This window comes from Schistocerca americana, chromosome 1 (assembly GCF_021461395.2).
Source record: "Schistocerca americana isolate TAMUIC-IGC-003095 chromosome 1, iqSchAmer2.1, whole genome shotgun sequence".
NCBI lineage: Eukaryota > Metazoa > Arthropoda > Insecta > Orthoptera > Acrididae > Schistocerca > Schistocerca americana.
The window spans coordinates 695,623,998-695,642,389 of NC_060119.1; the positions used below are offsets into that span (position 1 = coordinate 695,623,998).

At 41.3% G+C, this 18,392-nt stretch overlaps 1 protein-coding gene across 2 annotated transcripts in view; it reads right to left on the bottom strand.

The window, feature by feature from the left end:
- LOC124609458 (SEC14-like protein 1) overlaps positions 1 to 18,392 on the bottom strand; it is a 234,172-nt gene that overhangs the window by 54,824 nt on the left and 160,956 nt on the right. The gene's annotated exons all lie outside the window — the stretch shown is intronic.

The following is an 18,392-nucleotide window of genomic DNA, read 5'->3' on the forward strand; positions in this document are numbered from 1 at the left end:
GGGAATTTAAGGAGATGGGACCTGGATAAACTGAAAGAACCAGAAGTTGTACAGAGTTTCAGGGAGAGCATAAGGGAACAATTGACAGGAATAGGGGAAAGAAATACAGTAGAATAAGAATGGGTAGCTTTAAGAGATGAAATAGTGAAGGCAGCAGAGGATCAAGTAGGTAAAAAGACAAGGGCTAGTAGAAATCCATGGGTAACAGAAGAAATATTGAATTTAATTGATGAAAGGAGAAAATATAAAAATGCAGTACGTGAAGCAGGCAAAAAGGAATACAAATGTCTCAAAAATGAGATCGACAGGAAGTGCAAAATGGCTAAGCAGGGATGGCTAGAGGTCAAATGTAAGGATGTAGAGGCTTATCTCACTAGGGGTAAGATAGATACTGCCTACAGGAAAATTAAAGAGACCTTTGGAGAAAAGAGAACCACTTGTATGAATATCAAGAGTTCAGATGGAAACCCAGTTCTAAGCAAAGAAGGGAAATCAGAAAGGTGGAGGGAGTATATAGAGGGTTTATACAAGGGCAATGCACTTGAGGACAATATTATGGAAGTGGAAGAAGATGTAGATGAAGATGAAATGGGAGATACGATACTGCATGAAGAGTTTGACAGAGCACTGAAAGACCTGAGTCGAAACAAGGCCACAGGAGTAGACAACATTCCGTTAGAACTACTGACGGCCTTGGGAGAGCCAGTCCTGACAAAACTCTACCATCTGGTGAGCAAGATGTATGAGACAGGCAAAATACTCTCAAGACTTCAAGAAGAATATAATAATTCCAATCCCAAAGAAAGCAGGTGTTGACAGATGTGAAAATTACCGAACTATCAGTTTAATAAGTCATGGATGCAAAACACTAACGCGAATTCTGTACAGACGAATGGAAAAACTGGTAGAAGCCAACCTTGGGGAAGATCAGTTTGGATTCCGTAGAAATATTGGAACACGTGAGGCAATACTGACCCTACGACTTATCTTAGAAGCTAGATTAAGGAAAGGCAAACCTAAGTTTCTAGCATTTGTAGACTTAGAGAAAGCTTTTGACAATGTTGACTGGAATACTATCTTTCAAATTCTGAAGGTGGCGGGGGTAAAATACAGGGAGCAAAAGGCTATTTACAATTTGTACAGAAACCAGATGGCAGTTGTAAGAGTCGAGGGACATGAAAAGGAAGCAGTGGTTGGAAAGGGAGTGAGACAAGATTGTAGCCTATCCCTGACGTTATTCAATCTGTAGACTGAGCAGGCAGTGAAGGAAACAAAAGAAAAGTTCAAAGTAGGTATTAAAATCCATGGAGAATAAATAAAAACTTTGAGGTTCACCGATGACATTGTAATTCCTTCAGAGACAGCAAAGGACTTGGAAGAGCAGTTGAACGGAATGGACAGTGTCTTGAAAGAGGGTATAAGATGAACATCAACATAAGAAAAACGAGGATAATGGAATGTAGTAGAATTAAGTCGGGTGGTGCTGGGGGAATTAGATTAGGAAATGAGACACTTAAAGTAGTAATGGAGTTTTGCTATTTGGGGAGCAAAATAACTGATGATGGTTGAAGTAGAGAAGATATAAAATGTAGACTGGCAATGGCAAGGAAAGCGTTTCTGAAGAAGAGAAATTTGTTAACATAGAGTATAGATTTAAGTGTCAGGAAGTCATTTCTGAAAGTACTTGTATGGAGCATAGCCATGTATGGAAGTGAAACACGGACGATAAATACACTCCTGGAAATGGAAAAAAGAACACATTGACACCGGTGTGTCAGACCCACCATACTTGCTCCGGACACTGCGAGAGGGCTGTACAAGCAATGATCACACGCACGGCACAGGCACAGCGAACACACCAGGAACCGCGGTGTTGGCCGTCGAATGGCGCTAGCTGCGCAGCATTTGTGCACCGCCGCCGTCAGTGTCAGCCAGTTTGCCGTGGCATACGGAGCTCCATCACAGTCTTTAACACTGGTAGCATGCTGCGACAGCGTGGACGTGAACCGTATGTGCAGTTGACGGACTTTGAGTGAGGGCGTATAGTGGGCATGCGGGAGGCCGGGTGGACGTACCGCCGAATTGCTCAACACGTGGGGCGTGAGGTCTCCACAGTACATCGATGTTGTCGCCAGTGGTCGGCGGAAGGTGCACGTGCCCGTCGACCTGGGACCTGACCGCAGCGACGCACGGATGCACGCCAAGACCGTAGGATCCTACGCAGTGCCGTAGGGGACCGCACCGCCACTTCCCAGCAAATTAGGGACACTGTTGCTCCTGGGGTATCGGCGAGGACCATTCGCAACTGTCTCCATGAAGCTGAGCTACGGTCCCGCACACCGTTAGGCCGTCTTCCGCTCACGCCCCAACATCGTGCAGCCCGCCTCCAGTGGTGTCACGACAGGCGTGAATGGAGGGACGAATGGAGACGTGTCGTCTTCAGCGATGAGAGTCGCTTCTGCCTTGGTGCCAATGGTGGTCGTATGCGTGTTTGGCGCCGTGCAGGTGAGCGCCACAATCAGGACTGCATACGAACGAGGCACACAGGGCCAACACCCGGCATCATGGTGTGGGGAGCGATCTCCTACACTGGCCGTACGCCACTGGTGATCGTCGAGGGGACACTGAATAGTGCACGGTACATCCAAACCGTCATCGAACCCATCGTTCTACCATTCCTAGACAGGCAAGGGAACTTGCTGTTCCAACAGGACAATGCACGTCCGCATGTATCCCGTGCCACCCAACGTGCTCTAGAAGGTGTAAGTCAACTACCCTGGCCAGCAAGATCTCCGGATCTGTCCCCCATTGAGCATGTTTGGGACTGGATGAAGCGTCGTCTCACGCGGTCTGCACGTCCAGCACGAACGCTGGTCCAACTGAGGCGCCAGGTGGAAATGGTATGGCAAGCCGTTCCACATGACTACATCCACCATCTCTACGATCGTCTCCATGGGAGAATAGCAGCCTGCATTGCTGCGAAAGGTGGATATACACTGTACTAGTGCCGACATTGTGCATGCTCTGTTGCCTGTGTCTATGTGCCTGTGGTTCTGTCAGTGTGATCATGTGATGTATCTGACCCCAGGAATGTGTCAATAAAGTTTCCCCTTCCTGGGACAATGAATTCACGGTGTTCTTATTTCAATTTCCAGGAGTGTAGTTGGGACAAGAAGAGAATAGAAGCTTTCGAAATGTGGTGCTACATAAGAATGCTGAAGATCAGATGGGTAGATCACATAACTAATGTGGAGGTATTGAATAGGATTGGGGAGAAGAGAAGTTTGTGGCACAACTTGACTAGAAGAAGGGATCGGTTGGTAGGACATGTTCTAAGGCATCAAGGGATCACCAATTCAGTATTGGAGGGCAGCGTGGAGGGTAATAATCATAGAGGGAGACCAAGACATGAATACACTAAACAGATTCAGAAGGATGTAGGTTGCAGTAGGTACTGGGAGATGAAGAAGCTTGCGCAGGATAGAGTAGCATGGAGAGCTGCATCAAACCAGTCTCAGGACTGAAGACCACCAAAACAACAACAACAACAACAATAACAATCTTGGCCTTCTAGGAAGCAATATTTCCTTGCTGTTCTGCAGCCAGAGAGAATAAAAGGAAACTTTCAAGATAGTGAAAGAAAATAAAGAACCACACATATACAAGGTAGGTACCATAACTCTTCGTAAGTACATATGTTGACAGTAACGTTTCTACTTCGAAATAGTCATGGATAACATCTCGCAGCATAAGCAGAAGTGGAGCAAAGCTTGTTGATGATACACTAAAGCTACCGAGCAAAAGAGTTATGAATGCAATTTTCATAGTTTTGGCACAATCACAATGAAATTTTTTATTTCTGTATCTGCCACACAGCATGCCGCAAGTACTACTTCATTACTTTTCCCACTTCTTGACAGAATTATAATCATGGGATACCTAGCAACTGCAAGGCTTCCTCTCAATAAGATACAAGTTGATTATTGAACAACAGCCAATGCTATTTTATAGTATGCGTAGAAATCTATAATGAATCACTACACACAACAGAGTTATGCAGCATAACCTGCAAGCCAATGGATACCTTTCTGTAGAGTCCGAGTTCAAATATCCTACCGGCCACTTTATTTAAGGTTTTCGTAAATCATTACAAAGAATTGGACCAACTTCATATACGGTACAACTCATTACTCTTTCCAAACGAGCTTATGTTAGATCTCGAACCAGTGTGTGTGTGTGTGTGTGTGTGTGTGTGTGTGTGTGTGTGTGTGTGTAATGCCTGACAAAAAATATGAAGCATCCAGATGGTGAGGAGCAAATGAAAAGAAACTTCACAGGCTGAGACAGTATGTGATGCTTTTTCAATGATTACAAGAACTTGGTATTATAAGTTTCCTTGTCAAAATGACACTGCACACCGTCTGGCCTGGGTGTCTGCACTGTTTCAGATGGGAAGGATGTCATGAAGCCGCTATATCCTCTCCTGATGCAACTGGCCCAAACATCCTGAGGGGAATGATACGCTAACACTAAACTACCTTTTTTCTTTATCTGAGGCCTTTCTTCCTTCCTTAGTGGTCACTGTTGGTAACTGCAAGCAAAACTGATGTTCATCCTCAAAACGTGCAACAATAAATTAGATTAAATGACGGATATCTCAAAGCAAGATAAGGGATAGGAACATTGACATCTCGAGAATTTTCTGAGCGATGTTTGTATGCACGTAATGGAAACTATAAACTGCAAGTTACTGTACCGGTATATTAGGACATCCTTGTTGCCATGTCACTGAGGAAACACTACTCGCTTATCCAATGCAGTTTGTCCTCTCTGATTTGCTGAACCTGTTTCAAAAATGGTTCAAATGGCTCTGAGCACTATGGGGCTAAACTTCTGAAGTCATCAGTCCCCTAGAACTTAGAACTACTTAAACCTAACTAACCTAAGGACATCACACACATCCATGCCCGAGGCAGGATTCGAACCTGCAACTGTAGTGGTCGCACGATTCCAGACTGTAGTGCCTAGAACCGCTCGGCCACTTCGGCCGGAGCTGAACCTGTTTCACAGTGAATAAATGGTTTGTCAGCATAGTAGTTGCACAAACGAAACATAACCAGTTTATATTTTTGGACGCTAGAAAGGCAAAGCCAGTTTTCCAAAATTCCAGAGCGTACATGTAAAGGAAGAGGAAGTGAAATACAGATACCAATTACTGACTCTATTAAATAATACTTCATTCATATTACTTACACATTTCTATAACATGTGCAAAGATCCAAGCGATATTACCCTATTCCCTGAATGGCTAACAGAATTATGGCAATTTCCAAAATAACTGATCACTTCCACCCTCAAAACAGCGGGCAGTGGCCCTTGAGTTCTGAAAGCCTGAATTTAAGGCGACTAGCGCGAGTTTTGGTGTTCTTGTAAAGATAAGTCATTTTAGATTATAAAAACAAATAGTTTAGTACTCATTAAATGGTAAATAGTTGTATTAGTGCGCCTTTTAAGTGTACCATTAAAGGTTTCATTCTTCTTTACGTAATATAGCAGAAAACGCGAAACGATCGGACAGTCGTATTTTCTGTTTACGTTTTGCCGCAGTAAATCTATAGAATTTCGTTTTGTTGTTCTTTGCTCTCTCCAGCAATTTAACTGTAGTGTACTTCATTATTTAACTCACATTTCCGGAAAATAGCGTAAAGTTTAAGTTGTTGTTTCAGAGACTTTGCATTGTTGTTCATGTTTACACACAGTCACGTGTAGGCCAAATTTGTGAAACCATATTTTCGTGTTTATAATTTAACTGACTTATTCGTAATAAACTATTACGTTTATCATGAGTGAAAAGTGCTTGACTTGCCGTAGAATTGTTAGGTCGGGGCTTTGGTGTGACGGGTGCTGCAGTTTTTTCCATGTGGGTGACTGTAGTGGCGTGGGAATAGGGGAAGTAAATGAGACTCATCAGTTGTTTTGTAGGAAATGCACTAGAGATAGGAAGATACTGGAACGGGAGGGGAAAATTGCCGCCCTTCAGGCTGAGTTGGACAAGGCCAGGGGAGATCTTGACAGATTAAGGAGGGAGAAGGGTAACAGATTAAGGAGGGAGAAGCGTAAAGAGAGGTGGGAAGTGGCAACAGGCAAAACTGGCCTAGAACTTTGTCTGACAGCTTGGTGGTGAATTTCATTTCATTTCATTTCATTTCATTTTATTATTTTCCTGTATATCATTTACATGATGTAGGAATTGTCACAACAAAGTTATCATACTAGTACAAGTACTACAGACATAATAATGGAATATCACTTTCAAGGCATTTTTTAAAAGTACAAATTTAGACATATAAATTAAAATTTTTGGCAATAAATTTACACACAATCAAAGTACTCATCTACGTCATAGAAAGTTTTGCTTAAAAGGTAATTTTTAAGCTCAGTCTTAAATTTTACTTCATCTATTATTGCCTTCATGTACACTGGCAGAGCATTGTAGACTTTTATTCCAAAATAACTTACATGCTTTTGGGTTTGTGTTGTCCTTACCCTTTCTACATACAAATTCTTACAAGTTCTAGTATTATAATTATGGCAGTCCTCATTTGTACGTAGATTTTTCATATGTGCTCTTGTACACAGAATGCTTTTATAAATATACAGTGATGGTATTGTGAGTATTTGCAGTTCTTTGAAAAGGGGCCTACAATGAGTTCTTTGAGAGTTATGTGTTATGATTCGTATAGCTCTTTTCTGAAATTTGAAGATATCTGTTAAGCTTGATTTAGTTTTACCCCAGAACACTATGCCATAAGACACGATGGACTGAAAGTAAGCAAAATACACTAGTCTAGTACAGTCTGTGCTGCATACTCTAGATAATATCCTCAATGCAAAACATGCCGAATTGAGCCTTTGGGATAAATACTTGAGATGGTCTTTCCAGCTTAAGTTTTGATCAATGTGCATGCCCAAAAACTTTGTGGATTGTACACTCTCTATCTTCTTATCCATTAGTTTTAACTGGAGGTCCATATCTTGAGTTGCTTTGCCATACTGTATATAATTTGTTTTACTTAGATTAAGTGTTAACTCATTAGCATTAAACCAATGTTGAATATATTTCAGGACTATATCAGTTGTGGTAGTTAATGATTTTTTATCATCACTTATAATTATGCTAGTGTCATCTGCGAACATTATTTTGGTAGAAATATTAGGATTTTTTATGTCATTTATATAAAGCAAGAATATTAAGGGACCAAGAACACTGCCCTGTGGGACACCTATTTCCAATTTCTTTGCATCTGAGACCCACTTGATTTTCTGATTTTTATGTTCTGCGATGACTTCTACTACCTGAGTTCTATCTTGAAGGTAAGATTCAAACCACTGCTTCACAACTCCCCTTACACCTATTGCCTCCATCTTGTTTAACAGAATTTTGTGGTTTACTGTATCAAAAGCTTTAGATAAATCTAAGTTAATTCCTACTACACATTTTTTAGTGTCGAGACTCCTGACAATCTCTTTGGTATAGGCATGGATAGCTGATTCTGTGCTGTGGCCCGAGCGAAAGCCATGTTGATTGCAGTTTAGAAGTTTGTGAGCATCTAAGTAATTTATGAGTCTGGTTTTCATTAATTTCTCTAGAATTTTTGAAAATGATTGGAGAAGGGATATTGGTCTATAATTTTCTACCTTGTATGGATCTCCTTTTTTAAACAGAGGTCTAACCTTAGAGATTTTCAACCTCTCAGGAAAAACACCTTCACTGAAAGACAAATTGGCAATATGTACCAGGGGCTTTATAATTTGTTTGGCAACTTTTTTTATTATTGACACAGGCACTTCATCTACACCTGCAGACATTTTTGATTTTAGACTCTTTATCACCTTTAATATTTCATTATCATTTGTGGGAGTTAACAACATACTACTGTCTACTTTTGGGGCTGTTAATTTCTCATGTTTGGTAAAGTTTTTACTTAATGACACTGGTACACTTAAAAAGTAATTATTGATGTAATTTGCCAGAGTTTCATCTTTTAATTCAATATTTTCACTATTTTTTAGTACTATTTCCTGATCCTTGAGGCCCTTACCTGTTTCCCTTTTCACAATTTCCCAAATAGTTTTTGATTTATTGCCTGATTTTCTTATTAATTTATCATTGCTTAGTAATTTTGCTTTTGTAATTACTTTTCTATATATTTTTTTGTAATTTGTTACATATTCTTTAAACTTGGGGTCAGTCCAACTTTTCAGTCTATAGTTAAGCATTTTCATGGTCCTGGAGGAATTTCTAATACCTGTTGTGATCCAGGAGTTAGCATGTGTATGCCCAAATGTGTTTGTTTTGACAAGTTTCTTAGGAAAACACATTTCAAAATTCAACATAAACAGGGAAGAAAAAACATTATATGCAGTGTTTGTGCTAGTTTGTAACAGTACTTCTGTCCATGATTGGTTAGTCAGTGTATTTATGAAGTGACTGCAACTATTTGTGGAGAAGGTTCTTTTGTACATTTGGTATGAACTATTTTAGAAAATAGATTTGACCTGTTGCTTCAGTTAGAAGCTGGTGAGCCTGAAGCAGTTACAGATGTAGACAGTGCACAACAAACTTTCAGCAGCAAATTGAAAAGTAAGAATGTAGGGAAATCAGTAAAGAGAAAGAAAGTGTTGTTAGGTAGTTCCCATGGAAGAGGTGTTGGCTAACTTCAGCAGGATGAACTAGGATCAGAATACCAGGTCACCATTTTTAAACCTAGTGCTGGTCTGGAGCAGGTGACAGAGGATTTAGGATCACTTTGTAAAGATTTCGCTAAGGAAGACACCGTGGTTATAATGGGTGGGGCAGGTAATAGTATTGACAGAGATCCTGGGTACAGCATAGAGTGTGACCTGACAATCCGAATAACTGTTTGCATAAGGGCCATAGATGGACCAACACATTGTAGACTTCTTCCTCAATTCGTGGAGCTCCTTCTCTTGAATAAGTTATTCATTTTCTTCTGAAAATGCATTTTTTTTCGTCGTTCGAGCGTATGTCACGAGATATAATACATCACTCCCCTATAAATCGTGGTGTCGTTCGCGAACATTATTGGAGATCCCCTGGTATTAAGTTATTTACGCATAAAGTGAATCGTTGCTTCCGTTGCACGTAACTGCAAAACGCACGACTTTGCATTTTATGTAACTATTACGTGGCAAAAAACAGTAATGAAATCTTGACGGTAGGAAGTAAACGCTTCTCACATAGTGTAAAACTGTAATCTGGTCTAAGAGTTTAGTCAACGACAGTTCATTGTGGCAGCCGTCTCATGCACCGTATCAGGAATCCTCGTAAACAGGACTCTAAAGCTGATAGTGAAAGATAGCGGAACTGACCGTTTCATGGCCGCCACGCTGCTTATGCTCTCTTTACGAGTAATTTAAAAATGGCTTTCCACAGACCTCTCAGTTTCATTTCAAGTAGCAAAAAGGACCGTATATGTGGTTATGACGGGATATACAGACTCAACAAAAACGTGGCTACACGTCAAACCTTGTGAGAGATCTGGGCAAAAGTGATGTGCTAAAGAAGGTCTAAATTACTTGCACTGAAGGAAACAGTGAAAGAACTGCCTATAGCAATCAGCTGAAAGAAAGTAATATAATCTCAAATAGTTTGGAGAGATTCCAGTGGCAGGTTTATGTATCTTTAGCTTTTAAATCGAAATTTGGTTTCTTAATTCTGAAGTGATATAGTTTATTTCTTTTTATTGCCAGATATATTACAGGCACACACTGTATTTTGAGGAAACGCAGACCCTTAATTTAGAATCCAGGGTTTTCTATGAACATTGTGATTCATAAAAAGAATTAGCACTGTAAGGAAACAATGTCAGGTAGTGCCCTCGAACCATGTAGCGCCTCCTCAAGAGGGGGGAAAGGAGAGGGGGGGGGGAGAGAGGGGGAGAGGGGGAGAGGGGGAGAGGGAGAGAGCGAGCGATATTACATTCTACCCATTATACCACCCACTGCGACAATTCTAATAAAGGTCCTTTTCGCCTATTTCCGAATCGCATATGTTGGGATCACGTTATCATTTCGGGGCTGTAATTAACATTTTTTAAATGTTTACATGCGCTGTACTTAAGCGGCTGCTTACTTGTGTCTGATCTCCAGATGTAAAATCGAACCTAGATATACGAGATAATCGTTCCCATTCTTCCTGTGGCTGCAGTTTCTCTTGAAATAATAGACCCTTCTCACTGAAGTGTTCCCGCACGGATTGCTCCACACACAGGCTTCGCAAGGGTGCATGCAAGAAGGGGCACTCGCCACCCCACCTGCCACCCCTTGAAGTTTTTATTCATTAAAGTACTTCCGTACACTATATAAACCATCAATTTTTTGGGATATCATAAGTCTTTTGTGTCACTTATTAAATTAAGTTCTACTTGGTTCAAATGGCTCTAAGCACTATGGGACTTAACATCTGAGGTCATCAGTCCCCTAGACTTAGAACTAATTAAACATAACTAACCTAAGGGCATCATACACATCCATACCCGAGGCAGGATTCGAACCTGCGACCGTAGCAGCAGCGCGGTTCCGGACTGAAGTGCCTAGAACAGCTCGTCCATTAAGGCCGGCAAATGTTCTAGTTGCACGACACGTATGGAAACTGACGAACTCATTTATATTTTTAAAAATGGCAAATTTTGAGTTCCCTCTCCTACTCAGCGTAAATTTCTGCGAACGCTAGTGACTCCAGCCAGTATTATCTGCAAAATCTTGAAAGAAATACGATGTAGTTCTCGCGAAACCTTTTCGCTAAATTTTGAGTACATGATCCGAAGACAGTGCGGCCATTACGCCGTCATACCACCCTGTGTCTCGCTAATAGATCGTGCGGATAAGATAAGAGATATAAGAGCAAATATAGAGGAAAGTAGATAGTGATTTTTCCCCCTAGCCCAATACGTGAATGGAACAGGATTAAAAAAAAGATCATATTGGTATGGTGTAATCGCCGCCATGCTCTGTACACTGGCTTGTGGAATGTGGATACGTCTATCCAGAATGTGAATGCGACGTAGACTGACAGAACGTTCCTAAATAAAAAAAACTAAAAGAAACGAAAAGAATCTATAAGTATCGACAAAATATTCGTGAGGTTAGCAGTCACATGCTGCTGATTTTTGTGTATTTTATTCCTTCGCGTATGCCATTGAAATTTAGCTGTGAAAAGACTGTTTATCTACTATTAACTTCGTAACCTCGCCAAATCTCTCTAACACTACAGCATAACAGATTACCCGCTCAGTTCAGAACCTCCAGGGAATTACAAATGCAAGTTGCGTAGGAACACCAGTCTGTGACAGTGTTACATAATCACGTACGGAGCGGCACACAGCGGCAACTAAAGAAATTCCTTCACTTGCATAACAGAAATTGCCAACGTGTCTCAGCGCGTACAAGATTTAAGACACAAGATAGCCGACCTCGATTCACCGCTGAAGAGCTAGCTGTGATCATTTAAAATGAAAAATTCTGCACATCAACAGTGCTGCAATGGCTCATCGGCTGCCTTTCAGATTACTGTAGCTTGGAAAGACAAAACACCCACAAATTAAAAAGTCATTGAACGTATTATAAGTGATGGATCGTTGTGACGTGTAAATCAAGCCCTTCGAGGCTGCATTTTCTTCTTGAAACCTTATCGAATCCGCATGATGCTGCTGCTGCTGCTCTGTAGACTGCGTTGTGCTATTACGAGCGCACACTGGAAATGTGCTTTGTCAGCTGGCGTACCCTCACATTTTTTACGGGTACATTTTAATCATTCGCGACATGACACGCAGCACCTGACAATGGGATCAGATTGGAAAAAAAAAATTGTTTCACGACGTTCACAAAGCACCTACAATGCCACACAGTATTGTCGTATGATACGGTGCTTCAGGTACTATGAAATGCCATCATCACGCAGAAATATTCTGAAGAAGGAAGGAAGGCTGATGCAAAATACCTCAGACTCCTGTTCTCACAAGAGGGTAATGCCCATTGTTATCGCATGAGTGGCGTAAACAGTTTTAACTGCGCGCCATTTCCGTCTTCGGTCGCTGAACTCTTCGTCGCTAATTCGCATTCCATGTGACATAAAATTTGCAACTAATCTGCTACATGTACTTTGTCGGAAACGAATTCTCTAGAGACTATCACCGAAATGAGAGCTGTCACGACGGAAATAGTGATGTTCTGTTTAAGATTTTACAAAACGGTGAAAAAGTTTGACAAAATTATATAATTGGATACATAAAAAATCTACTCACCTAGCAGCGGCAGAACACACACATAAACGGTTGTAACTGGCAAGCTTTCGGAGCCAACGGTTTCTTCAGGCAGAAAGGTTGAAGGGGAAGGAAGAAGGATGAAGGAAAAGGACTGAAGAGATCTAGGAAAAGGGGTAGATTTCGGGAAAGTCACCCAGAATCGCGGGTCAGGGGACACTTACAAAGTTTTGGTCTTTCCTTCACATCCCGTACTGTAAAACTTTTTTTATGAACTATCCATTCCACTACTCTGCAACACAGTTCTTTATGGGCTAAAGCTAATGCTACACGTCTTGGCGAGCACAGAGCCTCGTAGAACACAAAATTCGTCTAAAACAGCGCAACGTCGCCCGGTTTCTCTCTAGTACACAATACTGTTTTCCAAAGACTCAAGTGAATAATGTAAAAAAAGATACTACTGTTCATTCATTCCTCACTACCGATTACCGCCCACACTACACACTTCTAGCAAAGCACTTTCATTTCGTTATAATTTCGTGTGTGTCGGTATAATAACAAACGTACTGTACTTCTGGAATACATTCACATAAAGCAGAAGGAACGAAAAACTGCGCAGGGCTATGGAAAAATTTATTGCACGGTGTCCGAATTTTGCGGTCAGATGAAACTAAAATGTACTTAGCAACAGCATGTATAACAGCTTCCACAACCCACGGATTAGGGAACGTTGCCAATACTTTGTTAATAACAATTTTTTCTCCGGCGTTATCTCGTATGGTTTCTATTTAATTTCTCTCGTCGTCGATACCTTCAAGGTCTTTCTGAACGTTCATACAACACAAACTTTTGTGCACCCATTGAGTAATTTTTCTATCTTCCTTCTTTTAGATAAGAAAGAAAGCATTAGCAATTGATCATATTCTCCTTTCTCCTGAGTTTCCGTTGCTTAAGATGTAAAGCACGTCCAATAAACTTGGAAGTACAGCTATCTGCCTGCTTTTGCTTACAAAAATGTCACTCTTTGCTCTATGGTATTTTTATCTTTGACGTTCGGCTTTATTGCAAATTTAATTTCACTTCACTTTACTAAAAGCTTCCTCAAGATTTGTCAGCGACGTTTCTATACATTCACTCTCCCACCATCGCACTTAGTATCGTAAGAAGTATTTTTGGGGATACTGGCGGATACAGTACCAACTGACGACGCACTCCGTTATCGGTGTCTAGTTATTCAGAGCAGCTCACATAAGAATTCAAGGAATCGAGTGTCCATCTGGAAATTTCCATCAATGTTACTGCTTTTCCTCACTAAATGGACACACTGTCATAGCAGTCTGGAGAGGGCTAAACAGGGATAGGGCTACTCTATAGTTTCCGAATTTACGATACTTATTTCACCCATTCTCAGTATGAAGTTAATAAGTTCCAAGATTCCCTCAAATCCAGACTTACACCATATGATGTTTCATGTGTATCAATATCTTTCTCTTTCGGCCTATCGTGCTTCTGAATAGCGTTAGTACCTAAAAACGTGCGCGACTTTAGATGTGGTTAAGTTTTTTTAGGTCGTGTGATGGTGTACATGCGTTAAAATTTACGAAGTATTTTTGTTATTGGCATTGTGTAAAGAGAAAAATCGTTTAACATTCGTTATAGCTCAAGTTTAATTAAAATTGTTCGCATATTTCAAAACTGAAAAAGTTGCAATATAATACTCGATTAGAAAGTAAAGATGGCAGGAACTCACCATCGCAGAACGAATTTTGTGCTATGTGAGAATGGATGTGGATGTGACGTGAGAGACAGTTAACTTGAAATCTGTATCCAATGAAAATGTTAACTGTTTGTGCATGTTATTTGGAAGTCGAAAGATTACTCTGTGTAGGACCGAGACTAACTCCACTCTTAATTTCGCGGTTAACGCTTTTACCAAATCGACTATCTATGCACGCTTCGCGCATTCACTCTACTAATACCTTTCTCCTATTGCCAGTAGTAACATATTAGGGAAGTTTGCCATCAGTGTATATTCCGCAGCAAAGTGAAGGACTCCCTCTGCAAACAACCCGGAGGCTGAGAGTGGGTGGCCCGCTCTCCGCGATATCTTTTCTCTCGGGAGTGCCACTCCATCACGGCACATAGAAGAGACGCCTGGAGAGTCTGAAGCAGAAGAAAGGTGTAGACAGATGAAAGCGGTTGAGCGGGTGCCAAGTCGCGACTGGGTGGCTCAGTCACAAAATCGACGCGAAATTAGATGAACCGAGTACCGGTGTGCAATTTGGTTTCAAACTGAAAGTCATTATATTTCACTTCATCCACCCTTGCTGGGAGGAACGATAGGGCGACAGCCACTATACGTATATATCCAGCAATAAATAAAACAACAGCTCTATTTTCATCTCTGAATTATTCCAGAGACCATCGGTTTCGGTACTCCATCACATCATCATCAGGCCCTCTATGGTAACACAGTGGCTGAGCTTATACTGTCAGACAAAATTCACGCAAAAGCGAAACAGTATCCGCACTTGTTTTACGAGTGTGTAGTCGTGTTACGTACGCTGGCGCGGATACTGTTTCGCTTTCGCATGAATTTTGTCTGGCAATATAAGCTCAGCCAGTGTGTTACCATAGAGGGACAGATGATGACATAATGGAATATCGAAACCGGTTGTCTCTGTAATAAACCAGAGATGAAAAAATACAGCTGTTGGTTTACTTATTGCTGCTCATATGAAAATCATTGCATTTCTGCATATAAACTGCAAACCACTGAAATAGATGGTAGAGGGTATTTAGAATGGCACCACACATTTTAGAATTTCTTCCCGTTCCGATCGAGTAAAGAGCGTGGAAGAACAACTGCTAACATTGTCTTCGTGGTCTCTATGGAACGGTAGGTAGGGGGATGAATATCTCAATCACTTAATACTGTGACCATTCGTGTTCCCTTCTTTGGATTCGTTCAGTATCCTCAGTTGGTCCTTCGTGTGATGGGTCCCACACACTTAAGCAATATTCTGACATGGGACGCGTAAGTGATTTGCGTGCAGCCTCCTTTGTATACTAACTCCATTTTCCCATTTTCGTGCTAATGAACCGGTCTGCCACCTACGATTGAGCCTATGTGATTAGTGTAGTACATGTCTCTACCATTTGTTACAACCACGTATTTTTACGAATCTACTGATTCCAATTGTGACATACTGATGTTACACTCTTATGATTCTACTTTTTGCGTTGTGTAAAGTGCATGATTTTAGATTTATGAACATTTAAGGCCAGTTGTCGAACTTATCAAGAAGTGACTGGCATACAGTATGCGCACCTCTTTTAAGATAGCACTTAAATGAGTGATAACAAGATCATCTTCTTTTAAATCTCAGATTACTATTAATACTGCCTGCCTGAACATATCTTTACAACATGAGCACACTTCTCTACAGCATGTCTGAAGGGACTTCTAGATCTGTCGATAACACACCAATCTAGGTAGCGTGCTGCGTTGACCCTACCATAAAATCCTCAATCCAGTCACAAATTTTTTCTGACACCCCATATAATCGCATTCTTTTAAATAATCGTTAGTGTGTTGCCAAGTCAAACGCCATTCGAACGTAATGAAATGCTGCCTCCTCCTGCTTACAACATACTGTCTCAATACTATGGGTCAAGGCAATTTCATTTCATTTCCTCAACAGCTATAAAACACATTCCAGCTTTAACAACAAAGGCAGGTTCTTTAAATTATGTTCGAACTCTTTCTATACTAGCTTTCAGCATATCATTTGCCTTGATTTAGACCATGACATTGTCAAACAAACTCTTCTCTTTTCTAAAACATAACTTACTTTTTTAGGGTGGTGTAAACTGAAGGCCTGTAAATAAATAAAAAAACACCTTTTGAATTAGTAGGTTGACTTGCGATTTACTAAACTCGCCTTCTGCGAAGTTTATAATTTTTCTTTCTTCACTTCTCACGGAGCTACATTACTCGTGGAAGACAAGAGCAGTCACGGAAGACACCTAGCGGATGGGTTTTCGTGACCAACAGTGGCCTGAAGACACCGTCTAGGATGCACCCTGCGGAACATAGCGCCAGTCGACGTGGAAACACGCACGTTTTGCCCCGCATCGGCCATTGTTTGTTCAGGCAATCCACTAAATTCGTATGCACAGACTATCGCTGTGCAATACATTAATGCCCTTTGTTATAAACGGTATTTCTCTTTCCACAAAAAATTGTTGAGAGCATGACTATGACACTATGACCTAAAACGACCTCCAAATCTCACGAGGTTAACATTAGTGACAAAGGGTATACATGTATCCAATAAACTAACGCAGCCCATTAAATGTCGCGTAGATAACGAAGTGGACTTTGAATTAATGAGCTTTCTAACAGGCAGCTCTTTCTACCCGACAAGTATCTACAGAGAAAGGTGTTCCAATATTTCACGTTAAATTACAATTATAATTAACACTGTAATACAGAAATGTAACTTCATTTTACTATTTTGGACTTAAATTACATGTTTTACGCTCGCGCGTTATGACATTTCTGGAGACAAAGCATCCTCTGTAGGAACAGCACGTGTTCAGAAAACGATCGTGTGAAACCCAGCTCGCTCTGTTCATCCAGAGACCCAGAAGTTAGCCAGGTAGATGCCGTATTTCTTGACTTCTGTAAGGCATTCGACACAGTTTCGCACTGCCGCCTAGTGGATAACACAAGTACGGAATGTCAGACCAACTGTGTAATTGAATTCAAGAGTTTTTAGCAAACAGAACATAGCATGTCATTCTCAACGCAGAGAAGTCACCAGACGTAAAGTGACTTCGAGGGCATCTAGAGGGAGTGTTATACGTCCATTACTTTTCAGTATACATACAAACGATATAGTGCACTATACTGGAAGTTCCATGAAGCTTTTCGCGGATTATGCTGTTGTATACAAATACGCCGCGATCGATGTTTGGTACAGCGAGTGGCAATTGACTCCTATATAAACAAATGTAACGTATTGCGTACTCATAAACAGAAAGACCTATTATCGTATTGCAGAAAAACCGCTGGAAGCTGTTACTTCCTTTAAGTTATCTAGGAGTATGTGTATGGAGCGAATTAAAATGGAATGACCACATAAAACTAATGGCAGGAAAGGAAGATGGCAGATGGATTCATTGGACGTATGCTCTGGAAATGGGGCCCCCCAGTTAAGGGGGTAGCTTACAAAACCCTCGTTCAACCTATATGTGAATACTGCTCGTCGGTATGGGATCCGTACCAGGTAGAATTGATAGAAGAAATAGAGAATATCCAAAGAAGAGAAGCGCGTCTCGTTACAGGTTCGTTCATTAAGCACCAAGGTACCGCGGATATGATCAATCACGCAGGAGGAGGAGGAGATGTGTTTAACATCCCGTCGACAATGAGGTTATTAGAGACGGAGCACAAGCCCGGACTAGGGAAGGATGGAGAAGGAATCGGCCGTACTCTTTGGAAGGAACCATCACGGCATTTGCCTTAACCGATTTAGGAAAATCACGGAAAACTTAGATCAGGCTGGCCGGACGCGGGTTTGAACCGTCGTCCTCCCCAGCGCGAGTCCAGTGTGTTAACCACAGCGCTACCTCGCTCGGTACGATCAAGCGCTACAAGAGGCGTTCTGCATCACGTTGGTTTACTGTTAAAATTCCGAGAGCGTACTTTCCTAGAAGAGGCAAGTCAACAAACCTATTGCTTCCTCCTACGTATATCTCGCGAAAAGATCAGGAGGATAAAATTAGAGAGAGACAAGCCCACACGGTAGTTTAGCGGCAGTCGTTCTTCCTGCGAACCATTCGCGTCTGGAGCAGGAAGAGTAGCAAGTGACACCGGTACACGAAGTACCCTCCGGCACACACCGCAAGGTGGCTTGCGCAGTACTGCTGTAGAAATTAAGCTAAATGCACATAAATGACTACTCTCCACATCCCAGAGGATAAACAGCGGGCGTCGCAACTAGTCAGGAATTCTACACGCTGAACCAGTGCAACAGAAATTATCTCCGCAGGGCTCAGGCTGTAAACCGTTTTTGGCCCGCATCATGCTGACATTTCCCT